We start from the raw sequence: 14,736 nt of genomic DNA on the forward strand, positions 1-14,736 counted from the left end.
ATCCCATTTTATCCAGTTTTTGAGACCTTTACCAACTGTTTATCAAAGTATTAATGCTGTCAGACAAAGTATGGATGAGGAGGTAGAACAACGTGCAGTCTTTTTCTCTAAGAATAGATATTGGTTGTGTTTTTCATGTTTAAGTTGGTCACATAATTAGCTCTGATTTAAATGAAGAAGTACAGAAGTTTATCTGCAAAAATCTGTCCACATTGAGTATGGTATGGTTTGGAGTACATACAACTTGGAAGGGTAAGTGTATAATGGGAGTTCCGGAAAACAGGAGTGTGTATTTTCTAACGGACTCACAAAGTGCCAGGTACTATTATCAGTCTTGCATCCATCTTTGTAGTTAGAAGACCCTAACTCCTCCACATGTTAGCTCCCTGACTGTGGCAAATTTCTAACCTCACGGAACCTCACTGTCTAATCTTAAAAGGGAGATGATCAGCATCATACCTTCCTTCCTAAGTTGTGAGAAACAAATGTCATTGTTGAAAAAGTGCTTTGTAAACAGTATAGCGCTACACAAATACAATTATTATTTTTTATGTCCTTTTTTACTTCTCCAAAGTTTTGGGGTCAATTCATTACTATTATCCTAAGCAAAATTTGGAGAGCACCTTTAGAAAGCAAGAAAAATTTGCTAGGAAGAAAAAAATAGGGCTGTAGAACGAAAGGCAGGTGTCATTGCCTACAAAGAGTCTCACTCAAACTTTGGAAATGAAAAGGTAAGACAGGATGAGGAGATGAAGAGAGGGAAGTTTTCAGCAAAGTGGTAAGGCAAGCATGGTCCCTGAGAAGGGACTCTTTAATGAGGGCACATGTAAGTGCCTTAAAATGTTACAGTGAAACCCAATAAAAAAGGAAACAAAGATTCTCGTCAAAATTTCTGGAAAAAACTTTCAACCAATAGTTGAATCTCTAAAGCTGAAGGATAGCAATAATATTATTAAGATGTTTTAAAAACTGGGCAAAGATCATGGGGCGCCTGAGTGGCTCAGTTGGTTAAGCGTACAACTTCAGCTCAGGTCATGATCTCACGGTTCATGAGTTTGAGCCCTGCGTCGGGTTCTGGGCTGAGAGCTCGGAGCCTGAAGCCCCCTTCGGATTCCATGTCTCCCTCTGTCTGCCCCTCCGCTGCTTGCACTCTGTCTCTTGCATTGTCTCAAAAAATAAGTCAACATTAAAAAAAATTTAAAAAAAAACAAACAGGGCAAAGTTCTAATATTTATGACTCTTTACAAAACATAGAAGAGTATGTCCAAAGATTATCAGTTTGAAATACTTGGGTGTTATATACTTACAAATTGTTATTGCTTCTATTGTTGGATGCTTACTTTTGCTTTTAAAGTACTTGATTATCTGTATGAACATTTCCTTAATTTTTTTTTTCTTTTTAAAAAATAATTGAAAGACTGAGTAGGCAGACTTTTAATGGAGTACTGGAGGGAGCACACTAAAGGGATCTACTCTAGGCCTTGATAAAGATTTGGTCTTGTGTGGTTTGGTCTAAAGATGCTAAACCCTTTGTGCCTCAGTTTCCTAGTCTGTGAAATAAGCATATTATACCATCTTCTAAGGGTCGTTTTCAATCCTAAAATTCTTTTATTGTATGAAATTATGTTTCCCTTTTTTATTCTCTCATGCTGAAGTTGTGTAAGTTGCTTTTACTAATGACACCTTAAAAAAAGCCCTCCCTTATCATGACCTAAAGATAAATGAACATAATAATAGTAAGCAGTTTTATACAAACTTAACAGTTATGCAAATATAGTAGATGGCTGGTTGGGTACTGTACTTCTTCATATAGATTTGAGATGAGCATTTTGTCTTCCCGCCTCCAACCCTGTATTTAATGACCTCTAAATAGCATCTACTGAGATCTTCTTCCACCCCTCCCGTCACATTAAAGAAAACATTTTTATTTCTCCATTACTTTTTCTATCCTCTGACACCACCTACTTTTTGATTTCCTTTTACATCGTGGTCAGAGGAATAACTGTTACCATGTTCTACTTCCTAGGTGTCGAACCAGGCATCACTTTATCAGAAGACAGGCAGGGAGGAATTCACCGAGCTCTGGGCGGGACCTGTGTTCAGTGGCAACACAGTGAAGCTTTCCTAAGTACTCACTGCATAGCCAGTATCAGAGAGCTTTATCCTTGACAGTACAGATAGGACGCACTCATGTAGTGCCCGGTGTTTACCTGCTTTATTTAGTTTCATGGGACTAATGAGTGATAGATAAGTGATTGAATCCTTAGAATCAGGTCTACCTGAAACAGCTTAGTGGGCTGCAAATGTGTCCATTGTTTCTTCACATAGGCTAGAGCTACGTTATTTTAAATGATTCTTTTGGGGGCATCCTTACTGTGGCTAGAAGGACGGACTCATTTTTTAGTATGCTAGTAGCTTCCTTTTAAAGATCTCCTTCAATATCTCCAACAGATGCCTCATCTATGACCATCTTCAGTGCCTGCTAAGTACTAAGCAATAACATTTAACTTATGTAAGTGTTTTATTTTTTTTTTAACTCAGGTTACAAACCTTTCTGATCAACTCAATTAGTTTGCAATAAATATCACTATGCCACATCACACCAGAATTTTGCACTAGAAAAAATTCAGAGTGGGGGGATAAAGGTAAAACATCAAGCCTATTTTGTGGCAAAAGAGAAAAAAGGGGGGGGGGGAAGCAGTAGTTGTAAAAAAGAACAAAGAAATGATAAAATACAATTAAAGATCCTAAGTTGACCACCTTTTTCACAGGTCCCTAAATATCTGGCCTGGGAAGCAGATAACACTGTTTATTAAGCCATTAACAGCAACAACAACAACGAAAGACAGAAATTCCACCTTCTCATCAGCATTCAAACTCAGTGTGTTGCCTGTGACAAGTGACACTCTGAAAAGATGGTCCTTTGAAGCTTGTCTTGCCAGAAACCTATTTCTGGTATAGCTACATGACTGGGGAGACTATGGTTAAGTTTTCCAGGCATGCTCCTGTGTCCATCCTCTGGCATTGGTAGATGCTGATCAGATCACCAAACTCACTGGCATACACAGAGTGACAACACCAAGCGCCTGGAATGATGGTATTTCTCAGACTCAAGTGGGCACAATGTTGATCTGTGTAATCCACAAAATATATATGTGAGCTTTACCAAGGTTAACAAGTGAATCCGCTGTTCTTAGGTATCATTGATTGCCATTTAAAAATAGGCTCTGTAAGGATTTAAGTATGTGTGTGTTTGGTATGGAAAGTTTCCCTGGAATAGGTCTAAGAAAAACTGAAATCAATACTGCAATGCTACATTATACAGGAGTTTGCAATGGGGAGGCTGAGCATCTACTTCCAGCTTTCCCTCCTGGTTAGGAACTAAGGAGGTATCTTAAAATATCAGATCTGTTCTGTGGCAAAACAGCACTTCTAATGAATAGCAGAAAAGCAAATAAAACACCTTCTCCTCTTCGTAATAAATCATTTTGTTTTTTCTATAGATTGCATGTGGCGTTTGAGGCAGAGTGAGCAAGCCTGCCAATATTGGAGCTAATGCTTCAGCACCTTTCATTTTTCACTCTGAGCAGGAAACCTCTTCTTAAACTTGTTCATTTTACAGACGGAAAATCGAAGCCAGTGGCATATTGTCAGAGCTGCTTTATGGTCATCATTTACAAAGGTCGCTGGAATTAACTGACTTCTTACGAATTGCAAAGTGACTCATATTTCGACACATTTAGGGGAAAGTGGCAGGATCTAAGTGGCTGGTTATTGTCTTTTGGTTTTGCCTCATATTATAAACTAGGAAACCAATAATAACTCTGAAATCACAGTTGTAGGGGAAAAAAATACCATGCAGTTGGAAAGAATCAGATTCCATTAACTATTTGGTTGGTTAAACTAAAGGAAGGGAGGAGAGAGCTCCAGAAGATGAAATGCAAATTCTAGATTTGTTTTCATGTCTTTACAGGACCCGTTAAAGGAGGTAGTACATGTTTCCACGAACATCCTCAATTGACGTTGTCTGTTTGTAAGCATGTTCAAAGTAGCTGGCTTCCTTTTACAAGACTGAAAGTATAAATTAACCCACACTGTATTCCATGAATCATCAGTACATGGATGCTCATAGTTTACTGAGAGTAATTCTGTCTCAAAGGCATTGCTTCTGAAACTAAAGAGAAATGTAGGATATGAGTAATATTTATAGTACCAGGGCACACTATTCCCTAGGTAGATATTTTGAATCCTTACTTCTTCTCTTTTTATTTTTCGCATTATCTACTTTTCACTGAATTAGGAAGCTTCTACTCATATTCATAGCCTGTTCTCACTAAAATTAGAGGCATGGAAACAAGGACATATTGTTAAAAATAAATAAATTAGAGGCAAATGAAGCCACATAGCTCAGTAACAGCAAAGGGAACATAGTGGTCGGTTTGAACAAAAATCTTAAATAGGAAATGCACTTTAAGGCCACCCTGCTGTGATTCTGTTAATTACCAAAGAAGATTAGAACTCTTCTGGTTCATGGGATCCTTTTACCTCGTGTGTGTCACTTGCAGCTGCATTAGCAATCAGACATTTGCACTGTCCCTTCAGACCAGCGGGAGGATGTTATTAAAGGGAAGTCGTTTACCCCAATCCGTAAGATGTAGCCTGGCAGAAATTCAGTAACTGTTTGCGATATGCTCACTCTGCCACTCTGCTTAATGGTTTTAGCTCTTGACATACAGCAGCATTTGCCTTACTCTCCATCCACTGAAAGGGAGAAAAATGCCCTACTTGGGGGGGGGGGTTGCTTTCAAAATACGGAATGATGTGTGATCTGATTTTTATTACAAGTAATGCGAAGAAAAAGAAAATTCCCCTCTTCTCCTTTCCTCTCCTCTCCACTCCCACTGTCCCCTTCTCCCCTCTCACCCTCCTCTCTCTCCTCTCCCCGGCACTGCTTTTTCTCTCCCACTCACATCCTCTGATGGGCGTTCAAGCTAGTAAAATGCATGTTGGAGAATCCCACAAACACGGCTAAGCATACCCAAAGCCAGAGGGCTTTTGCATTTGAATTTCTCCTCAAAAGTAAAATGGGAAGAAGAATGCTTTAGGATTCAGATAAGAAGAAAACATCAACGGAGAATTTAGGTTTGACTAAAACAAGCATCCACTATACAAGAAATAGAGCATATTTAAATAGAAATGGATATTTTAAACTTACCTTGCAAAAGCAGTTTCTGTGATACACCACCTTTCGTGTCCCTGTGTGCTGGGTTCCTCAGTTCTTTAGTTGCGATAATCACATGGTTGTGTTCTTGCCCGAGTGTAAATAGGTGCATGTGTGTGTGTAATAAAGTATACACAAACATGTACTATAGGTGGGCACACATGCAAGCGATCTTATCTCTGTATTCTAAAATATAAAGGGAGGCCGGAGGCTGCAGCTAGGGTTCCTTCTTTTCTCCGGAACTCTTTCTCTCGGTCGGCAGGCAGGCTGACGTTCTCAATCCAGTGAAGAGAGATCCTGGGAGCTGGCTTTATTTCTCCTTGTTTCCATGGTGGTTAGTGGTGCATCGTTCACCCGATCAGTTGTCACACTGACATGGTGCTGCCTGCTCAGCGGTCATTAATAACTGAACACCCTCCACTCCCCAGAGAGGAGCCAATCGCTTCAGACTGCCAAGATGTAGCATTCGCAGCTGCTCCCGTCTGGTTGGCTGAAACAACCTGTCTGTTCTATGACACTGCTGCTTAGGATACAAATAAATGAAACAGGCTTGCATATTTTCCTAGGTATCGTTTCCTTCCTTCCTGCCTTCCTTCCTCCCTTCCTCCCTTCCTCCCTTTCTCCCTTTTCCCTTTCCTTCCTTCCTTGCTTCCTTCCTTCCTCTTTTCCTCCCCCTTCCTTCCTCCCATCCTTCCTCCATCCTTTCTTTCTTCCTCTTGTTTTTAAGAGGAAGAAATTTTTGACACGCTTTCCCATTTTTAGGTGATCATTCGTCTAGAGAAACTGTGTTTTCTCTCTGAAAATAGCAGGGCATGCTACAAATAAGGATTTCCCAAATATTAAAAACACCTGGAGAGACACAAATCCTCTTTGTAAAGTTCACCAGGGACTGTATTATTTACGAAGAGTAGCTTGAAACTGTTTTGAGTGGCATTTGGTTTTCTGTAGGTTCTCCTTAATTTAGTGCATGTGCTTACTGTTCAATAATACTTTTTTTTTTAAAAAGCAATGACATTTCTTATCTGGTTTGACCACATTTTAAAAATAAAGCATATATTTGCTTCTCTATAATTCACAACATTGGCATATGAAGGGGTATTTTTAAAAAGTAAGCATTTCCAATTACATTCATTTCTTTATATCTGATACAATTAGTCTGACAGCTACATATGAATGTGTACATGTGTCAAGGTTTTTGTGTGGGTATTTCTGTGTATGTGTATTTAAGGAGGTATGTTTTACTACTCTTGGGGGGGTATTTCAAGTATAATAAATTAAATCCTCAAGACAATGATTTTCCTTCATTCTTAGACTTACTAATTCTGAATGTATATTTACCAGGAAAATATGATATATATACCACATATGTAAAACACTTATTGAATTATCAGAAATTTAGAAAAGAAACAGAAAAGTATAGCAGTTTATATTTCTGAATGAACACCTATGAATAAATAGATAGCAATTTTAAAAGTGCATGTTTTACAGCCTTAATTAGTATCTTGGAGGAACATCTTGTTGAGGAGAATGGAACATGAGGATTACTTTATCAACAGGTCAAAAACAGGCTAGATTCATGGCTGCAAGCCCTTGTTTTGAGAGACTACCCTCTAGTGGAGTAAAATAAAATGACATTTTCATGTTACTAGATTTAGTTTGGAGGGGGAGGAGGAAACTTCGTATCTAATTGCTCCTTAAGTGTTTATTGAAATGACATAGACCAGTAGTTTTGGTTCTTATAATCATAATACTAGGAAATTTATAAGAACAATAACTTTGTTTCTAACCACAGAATACTTTGACTTCGTAAGATTTTTTTAAGTTTTCAAATGCTTTATTTTTGTATTCTCCACAAATTAATTCAAATGGCTTCAAATCTTTTGAATAAAAATGAGTTCAACACAAAAGTAGTTTCTTGGTTAACCTACTAACACTGATTTCAGAAAGTTTATCGTAAGGCTTTATTCTTTACTAGGCACTGTAGTGTTTATAATGTTGCTCTGTGAATGGTAGGGATTATGTCAAGTTGGCGATGTTGAGATGGAGGGTGTCTACATAGAATTTAATGTATTTGTAATAATAGTAATAATCACCCTCATTATTCCACCCTCAGTTTTACTCTTCCTAGCTTTAATTCCTTGTGTATTCCATATCATTTCAACATCTGCAGGATTATATTTCCACATATTGGAAGAATTATAATAAAATTGAGATAATTATTTGAAAAAGGAATTTTAGTTTTATGCTGTTGGCTCCTTAAGCACTTCATTCTGGTTGATTGGTATTGACTGTATAATTGACAAATCCAGTAATCAAACCAATTATAATGCACTTCCATAATGAAAGTAAGTGGTGATAATCAGATACATGATTAAACCACTTTCTTGGTTTATAAATGAAACCAGCAATCATACTTAATATTTTAAATTTCAGTCTCTTTAAGAAATGAAAGAAAAATCTAATTTTTAATTTAGTGAAAATTGAATACTCTGAAACTCTAGCTTATGCTATATCATAAGAGATTGTTTTCACTCACTGTTCACCTTTTCTCTGGCATATGGGTATAAGATTGCTTTTCTTGCAGAGTTGTCCTTTTGCTGTAGGCACATGACAAATTCAAAAGGTTCCAAACTCATTTTTATAAATTTCATAGCATGGCACATTAGAAGTGAAATTGTAATGTGAAAGAGAAAAATAACTCTGGCTTTGGGTGTAAAGGATGAAGAGTTTGTACTTTGGCCGTGGTTTCCTTCTTCCTACAAGAGCATCAGCAGCTTAGTAGAATCAGTATGTGGTCAGGTGATTGTCCATTATCAGCCATTTACTGGAAATACGAAAGGTAGGTCTTCAAAAAGACACGTTAAAAACTTATTTAGCTATCACAACCATATAATGAAGTGCCAGGTAAACACATTAAACTGTGATTGAATAGGATTTCCGTGATTTTGAATTAGTACAATTGTGAATAGTCATCGGATGAGAACCATAGAACCATAGAACCATAGAACCATAATGCCCTGAATCCTAAAAGGTCAAGAGACATGTCTAAATGCACACAGCTAGTCAGGGAGAGCAAGAATAGATCCTTCCATCTTCCAAGGTTTTTTTTTTTTTTTTCCCCTATCGTATCACCCTCTCATCTACTGCATAACTGGTAGATCTCCACTTCTTTTTTTCCTCTCCATTTTTTCCTTTTCTTCCCCTTTCTGGAGATTTTACGTCGAACCCACTAAAACTTCAGAGAAGTTGCACATTCCAAATATGCTATATTATATGGGTGTGCATGTCAGCTACCTTGTAGTAAATAGCTGCAGGGTTTCCTGAATGAGTATTCTGTTCTAATTAAAATGTATTGAAATTATTTTAAAACATAAAGGAATAATTGCTGCCCTTAACTTTTGTTGAAAAAGTTCTGTCTTCATCACCAAATGAATGATAGGGGTGCAATAAGTATTTATTCATTGATTTAATGGTTGAAGTTCTTATTAATTTGGGAAGGTTTCTCACTATTTCGTGCAATCCTGGGCAGTGCTTACCCTTGCACCTTTGTTAGAAGTGATCTGGGTTGTGGGTCAGAGTGCAGTTTCTGCGAACAGATTGCCTGAGTTTGAATGCTTACCTGGTCACTTCCTAGCTTTGTGACCCTGAACAAGAACTTAACATCTCTGTGTCTCAGTTTGCTCCTAGACTGTTATGAGGATTAGAGTAGTTTATATGTGTAAAAGCTTAGAAAAGCACTTGGGATATAGTAAGCTTGAATGAATGTTTGGCACGGCCATTATTGCCATCATTGCCATTGTCACTCTTATCATTATCATAACTATCATCATCCTCTGTTCCAGTTTTCTGCCTTGTTTGGAATGTCCTTTCTACCTTCCACTCCAGGTTCCTGCCTCTACCTACCTGGTCCTAAATAAGTGAGCTCAGTCAAAATGCTACTTCCTGTGTGAAATCTTTTCTGACCCTCTAACAAGATATGATTTCTCAATCTTTACCACCCCCCCCATCATTTATCACTTTTAAAAATGTATTACAATTGTTTCTATAATTTGACCCATGTCCCTTTATAGCTTATGGAGTCTCCTGGAAGGGGGGGGGGTCTATATTTTATTCATCTTTAAGCTCGATAGCATATACAAACATGGAAAAAAACAATGTTTGTTGAGTACTAACTGTATGTTATAAAAATTGTTGAATCTCTACAACATAAAATAGATGTTTATTGCCATTTGACAGTGTAGAAACATTGGCTCAGAGAAGTTAGATTTCTTGCCCAATGTACCAAAACGATGAAATAATGGACAAAAATTTGAACTCAGTTCTATCTGCCTATAGAGCCAAGACTCTTTTACTGCACAAGGCATTCAATATTCATTTGTAAAATAAATGAATGCTTGACTGATGACTGAGCCAACCAATTCATTATAGTCAGCAACAAGGGATGCTAAAAATAAAATACTATTTTTAAAAAGGAATGAATTTTTGCACTAAGCAGTGGATCTTTTATATAGTTATGGTTGTTCAATGTTAATGAAAGAATTTGCTGGCCCTATTTGAGAAATAGAGCTCTGAAGAAATGCAGTGTCTAGTTGGAAAGTGAGTTGATATGCTCAGCAAGCTAAATACCTCTGCATGGGCCACTGATGAGGAGGGGCTGACATTGTACTGGAAAGATCTTCAGTGACATGGTCCTTTGTAGTCTAATTCTGATAGCAGATTAGCTCTTAATTAAGTTAGAAGCATGATGTAAGGGGAGTGGCATTGGCTGTTTGTTAAAATGTTGAACAAAAGCACGTTGGATCAGAGAGTTCTCATTTTCTTTTTTCAAAAGGATTTTAGAAAGTAGAATTGGAAACAAAAATAAGATTCTCATTTAACGATAGGTCTTATTTTTATTATGACTTTCTTATTATGGTAAAATATATAATATTAAATTTATTAAAAATTAATTTAAAAATTTTTTTAAAAAAGCTTAACAGTTTTTAAGCTTGCAGCTCTGTGGCAAAAGTACATTCACATGGTTGTGCAACTTCATTATGGCTTTTTGTGAACACTTAAAATCAGAGATCCACCAAATGTTCAAACTGGAGAGGAAAGAGATCTTTACATGCTGAAATACACAGATTCAACTATCAGAATTTAGCAAACATAAAAAGAAACAGAAAGATTGATGGGGGTGGGGGCGGGTAAGACAAGTGAGCCAGTAGTATAAATTTGCTGCTCTTGTAAGGACTCCAGTCCCCTTTCTGCTTCTCCCAGGATGGCATCTCTCCATGTTCAGGGTGATGATGGAGTTAAGATTCATATTTTGCTGTAGCACAGCATATAGGTCTTATTTTTAATGAGGGATAGAACTCCACCTGAAGAACAAAAGTAATTTTATCACTCAAGGAAATTCACCATCAGGAATGAGAAAGATGTCAGAAATCAAGGAGATAAATCACTGTCTCTGTCTGTCTATCTTCCCCAGACTCCTTTAACCCTCTTTCCGTCTTACCTTTTTCTGTAGATCCAAACTGTCTCTCATCTTGGCTTCTCTCTGTGCATCTCTTTATTCTTTTCTTTTGACTATTCTTATTCTCTAGCCATGTAAACAGTTAGTGAAATAAAACAGTGAAAATCCTTTAAAAAAATATATATATATAGCAGGTAGACAGAGAAATAGCCAGATAGGCAGATAGTTTGTAAGTTGCACAGAAATAATTGAAAAGAAACACATCAAAAAAAGAAATATACCAAACCACTGGTAGTAGTTATCTTCGATAAGATAATAGGTGATTTTTATTTTTTTATTTTTTTTTTATTTTATTTATTTTTTTTTAATTTTTTTTTAACGTTTATTTATTTTTTTGGGACAGAGAGAGACAGAGCATGAACGGCGGAGGGGCAGAGAGAGAGGGAGACACAGAATCAGAAACAGGGTCCAGGCTCTGAGCCATCAGCCCATAGCCCGACGCGGGGCTCGAACTCACGGACCGCGAGATCGTGACCTGGCTGAAGTCGGACGCTTAACCGACTGCGCCACCCAGGCGCCCCGGTGGTTTTTATTTTTTTACACTTCTCAAATGTTCTACAGTAAATACATGGTATTTTTATAATCGCATATAATAGCTATTACTTAAAAAATAAGATATGAATTTCTTTTGAGGTAGAATTTGATTTCTACAACTGGAGCTGTCTTGTTTAATAAAATATCTGACCTACTTAACTTAGTATTCAGTTCTTCCACAACATAATAATTAAGACAGCAGCAACAATAATAGTAGATATTAACTGTGTGCTTATTTTGTGCCACGTAGTCTGTTAGGAGGTTTTCATGAATTGTCTCGTTCATTCCTCTCTGTTAGAGTACTAGCTGTTAGTTTCATTTTGCAAATCAGAAAACTGAGAGCTGGGTGTGCAAAAACTCATGGAGTTGCTTATTGGTGGAGTCAACAATCAAACCAAAGTGTTTCTGACTCCAAGGCTGACGCTTGGAGCCACTCTGCAATGTCAACTCTGATATGTTCCCCCTATCACTGGCCAGCCTTTCTCCCTATTCCTAACTCCACTCATCCCCTTCCTCAGCACGTCACATGCCTCATCATTTCCTGAATATACTCTGCACATTGCATTTTTAGCTCTTTGTTTCTTCTGTGAGTGTGCCAGTTCTGTAATGCTTCTGCTCAAAGATCTCATCCTTTAAGAAGTTCCCCATCTCAGTGAGAGTGGGTATTTTCCCTATTTTATCACATCTTAAATTTACTTTTTATTTATGTTGTTCCAACATGCATTACCATATATTCTATATCATACACTTTATTTGTGCCTAGAGAGTAAGCAACTTGAAGGCAGAAGTAATGTCCTATTTACTTTGTATATTCAGTAGCACATTTTACATATTAAAAGGTTTCATATTAATGAAACCTCACTGAGTGACTGAAAGAGTAATTGACTGTTCTCTTCTTTGTGCTGGTTTTGTTCCAAACATTTGACTAAAATCGGAGAATTGTTTAGGTAATGAAACACCTGCCCCCCAAGGGGAGAGATTTTGTCAGATCAGTGACTTCAGTTACACATGAGATTTTTCATAAGAGAGCTATGATTTATGGGAGAATAGAGTGTGTCTCTTGACTTAGCTTCTTTCTTTGCTGGCCACTTTCTCTTTTCATCTTCTTTAATTAGGACACAGTAAATGCAGTTGCGTTCTTATAACTACTAAGATACATGCAAGTTCGAGGCAAAAATAAAACTCCAACAACCAAGTTGGCGTAAGATAACAGTTTGCCCCTGGTGCAATATTTGCATGTAATGTCAGTTCGGATTTTCCTGATTTTACATGGGTTCTTTTGTAGAGGTGGGCTAATGAAAATGATCCCTTTATTATCTAAGCAAGAGATCAAAGCAGTGGTTTCTTTGCAAGAGAAACATTTTTTGTCAGTACAATATTTAGGCATCTAGTTATATTGCACCATCTAGAAGTTAAAGGGTCATTTGAATTTTCATGAATATTTTATGTCACTTCTGTTTCTCGACTTCTGCTAGGCAGGAGAACAAAGGTGACTGTTAGCGTTCTCATCGGATTGTCTTCCTTCATTGATGGGGAATGCAGGAGGCTCAGAGCTAAAGCTTTCTATCTAATCTTCTTGTGATTGTTCAAGTTATTCCTTTTAGCCTAGGGAAGGTGCTTTCAAGAATGAAAGGCACTTACTACAACTCTCAAGAGTGGTAGACTAGATGGATTATTCTTGTAGTTGTTACCTACACTGGAGCCACCACTGAATGTTCAGGTCTAAATTCTATTTTATAATCTCTACTGTATTCTTGTCGGACTGTTTGGTAACAGAGGAGGGGTTGCTCCAATCTTTGGTCTTTAGACTGACTTTAAAAATAAATTGATTAGATGATCAAGTCTAGTTCTGGGAACATCGTTGGCACTCAATGCACATTTCGTTTTGAGAGCTCCTGCTTCGTTTATTACCACTCTGTGTATGTTATTTGGGTCTCACTGTCTTTGGATTCAGTGCCTATTCATCAGCTGGTTTCTGATTCAGGGAGCTGGAAGAGTTTGGGTAGTATAAGGAATGCTCAAATCAGGTCAAATGCATATGGATAAATTTGCAGACTTTACTGGTAGAATTCAGGGTTTGGCTGTCAATGGCATTTATTGATCTCTGGGTGTGTGTAGAATATTCTTCAAGAAATCATGCGAAGAGATTAACAGCTGTGGTCCCTGCCAGTCACGCTATTTTAAATTTATTAGTAGCTGTTCCACACTATGGATACTTACTTTCAGCTGCCAGGGAGACAAACCCTATTGAAACTAGCTTGGATTTAAACTGGCTCAAGTTAAAAAGGTGAGGCTGTAGCAAGGGTAATGTCTCACATGCTGTAACATGAGCAGAGGGAAAGCTGGGCCTCAGAGACAAATTAGCCATGGACTCAGATGCTGCCGGGAGATTGTGTCTCTGTTCTCCCCTGCCTGCTTTTCTGAGCGCTGGCTTTATTCTTACTGCAGACCTGCTTTCATTCCATGTACCGCAGCCTGGCCACCGCCAGCTCTCAAGTCCTTCACCTCACAATTTTGCCACCAGAGACTGTCCCTTTCTCTTAGCTCAAATTTGAAAGTTTTTTTTTGGGGGTGGGGCGGGGGGCGGGCGGGGAAGACCTTCCACTAGCCTACCTGGGCCATATGCTTAGTCCTGGATAAAATACTCTTCTGTCATCTCTACTCCCCTTCCCCCAAATTAGAGCGTAGAGGATAGTTCCCCCAAAAAAGGAAATTGTCCAACACATTGAGCAGTAAGGACCCGGTAATACTAGGTACCATTTATTGAGAGCTGTATACCGAGCACTGAGCTACATGAACACTTTACTGGCAGCACGTCTTTCTTAGAGTTTCTTATAGTTATCCTCTAAGAAGATGCCGTTTTCTCCATTTGCAGATAGAGGAAGCAGGTTACTTTACCTCCTGTGGTAACATGGCTTGTAAGTGGCTTAGCCTGGCTTGGAAGCCACATCTGTCTGGCTCCCAGGCTTGAGCTCTGAACCACTCACTAAGCACTGTGCTAAGTGCAGTGTTGTTATCAAGTGAGACCTGGATATCAAGCTTCCCCTGGAGCCACTGAGCACACAGCACAGCAGTGTTGTGTGGCCGGTCAGGCCTATGCTTCCCGGCGTCAGTAGCCTCAGTGCCAGGGGTCTGGGGCTGCTGACCACCCTGTGTCCTGCCCTGAAGGATGGTGAGTCAGGCAGGGTGGGCACTGAACCATGTCCTCTCTGCTGTCCTTACCATGGTGAGTAAACTTTAGCTGAGTTCAAAGCCCTGTAACCCTCACCATCTGTCTGATTCTCAGTCTAATCACTCTCTGAGACTTGGCCCTTTTGGTCTTTGTGGATCCTTGTGGACGTTTGAGGCAGGCCTCTTCACCATGCTTCTCATGTTGCGTGGTTTTCTCTGTCTCGGATAATAAGGCCTCTGGCATCCTCTCGCATACCATGGTGTAGCTGCTGCCCTATACTTCATCTATGTGAAC

At 38.5% G+C, this 14,736-nt stretch overlaps 2 protein-coding genes across 2 annotated transcripts in view; one reads left to right on the forward strand and one right to left on the reverse strand.

The window, feature by feature from the left end:
* Positions 1–5,856, reverse strand: part of LRRN3 (leucine rich repeat neuronal 3) — a 37,482-nt gene extending 31,626 nt beyond the window's left edge. The window contains exon 1 of the mRNA XM_040472223.1: positions 5,216–5,856. The gene's annotated coding sequence lies outside the window, so the exon portion shown is untranslated. The remainder of the gene's footprint in view (positions 1–5,215) is intronic.
* IMMP2L (inner mitochondrial membrane peptidase subunit 2) overlaps positions 1–14,736 on the forward strand; it is a 702,214-nt gene that overhangs the window by 478,298 nt on the left and 209,180 nt on the right. The window lies entirely within an intron of this gene.

This window comes from Herpailurus yagouaroundi, unplaced genomic scaffold (genome assembly GCF_014898765.1).
Source record: "Herpailurus yagouaroundi ecotype Mexico unplaced genomic scaffold, PumYag 100, whole genome shotgun sequence".
In the NCBI taxonomy this organism is placed as follows: domain Eukaryota; kingdom Metazoa; phylum Chordata; class Mammalia; order Carnivora; family Felidae; genus Herpailurus; species Herpailurus yagouaroundi.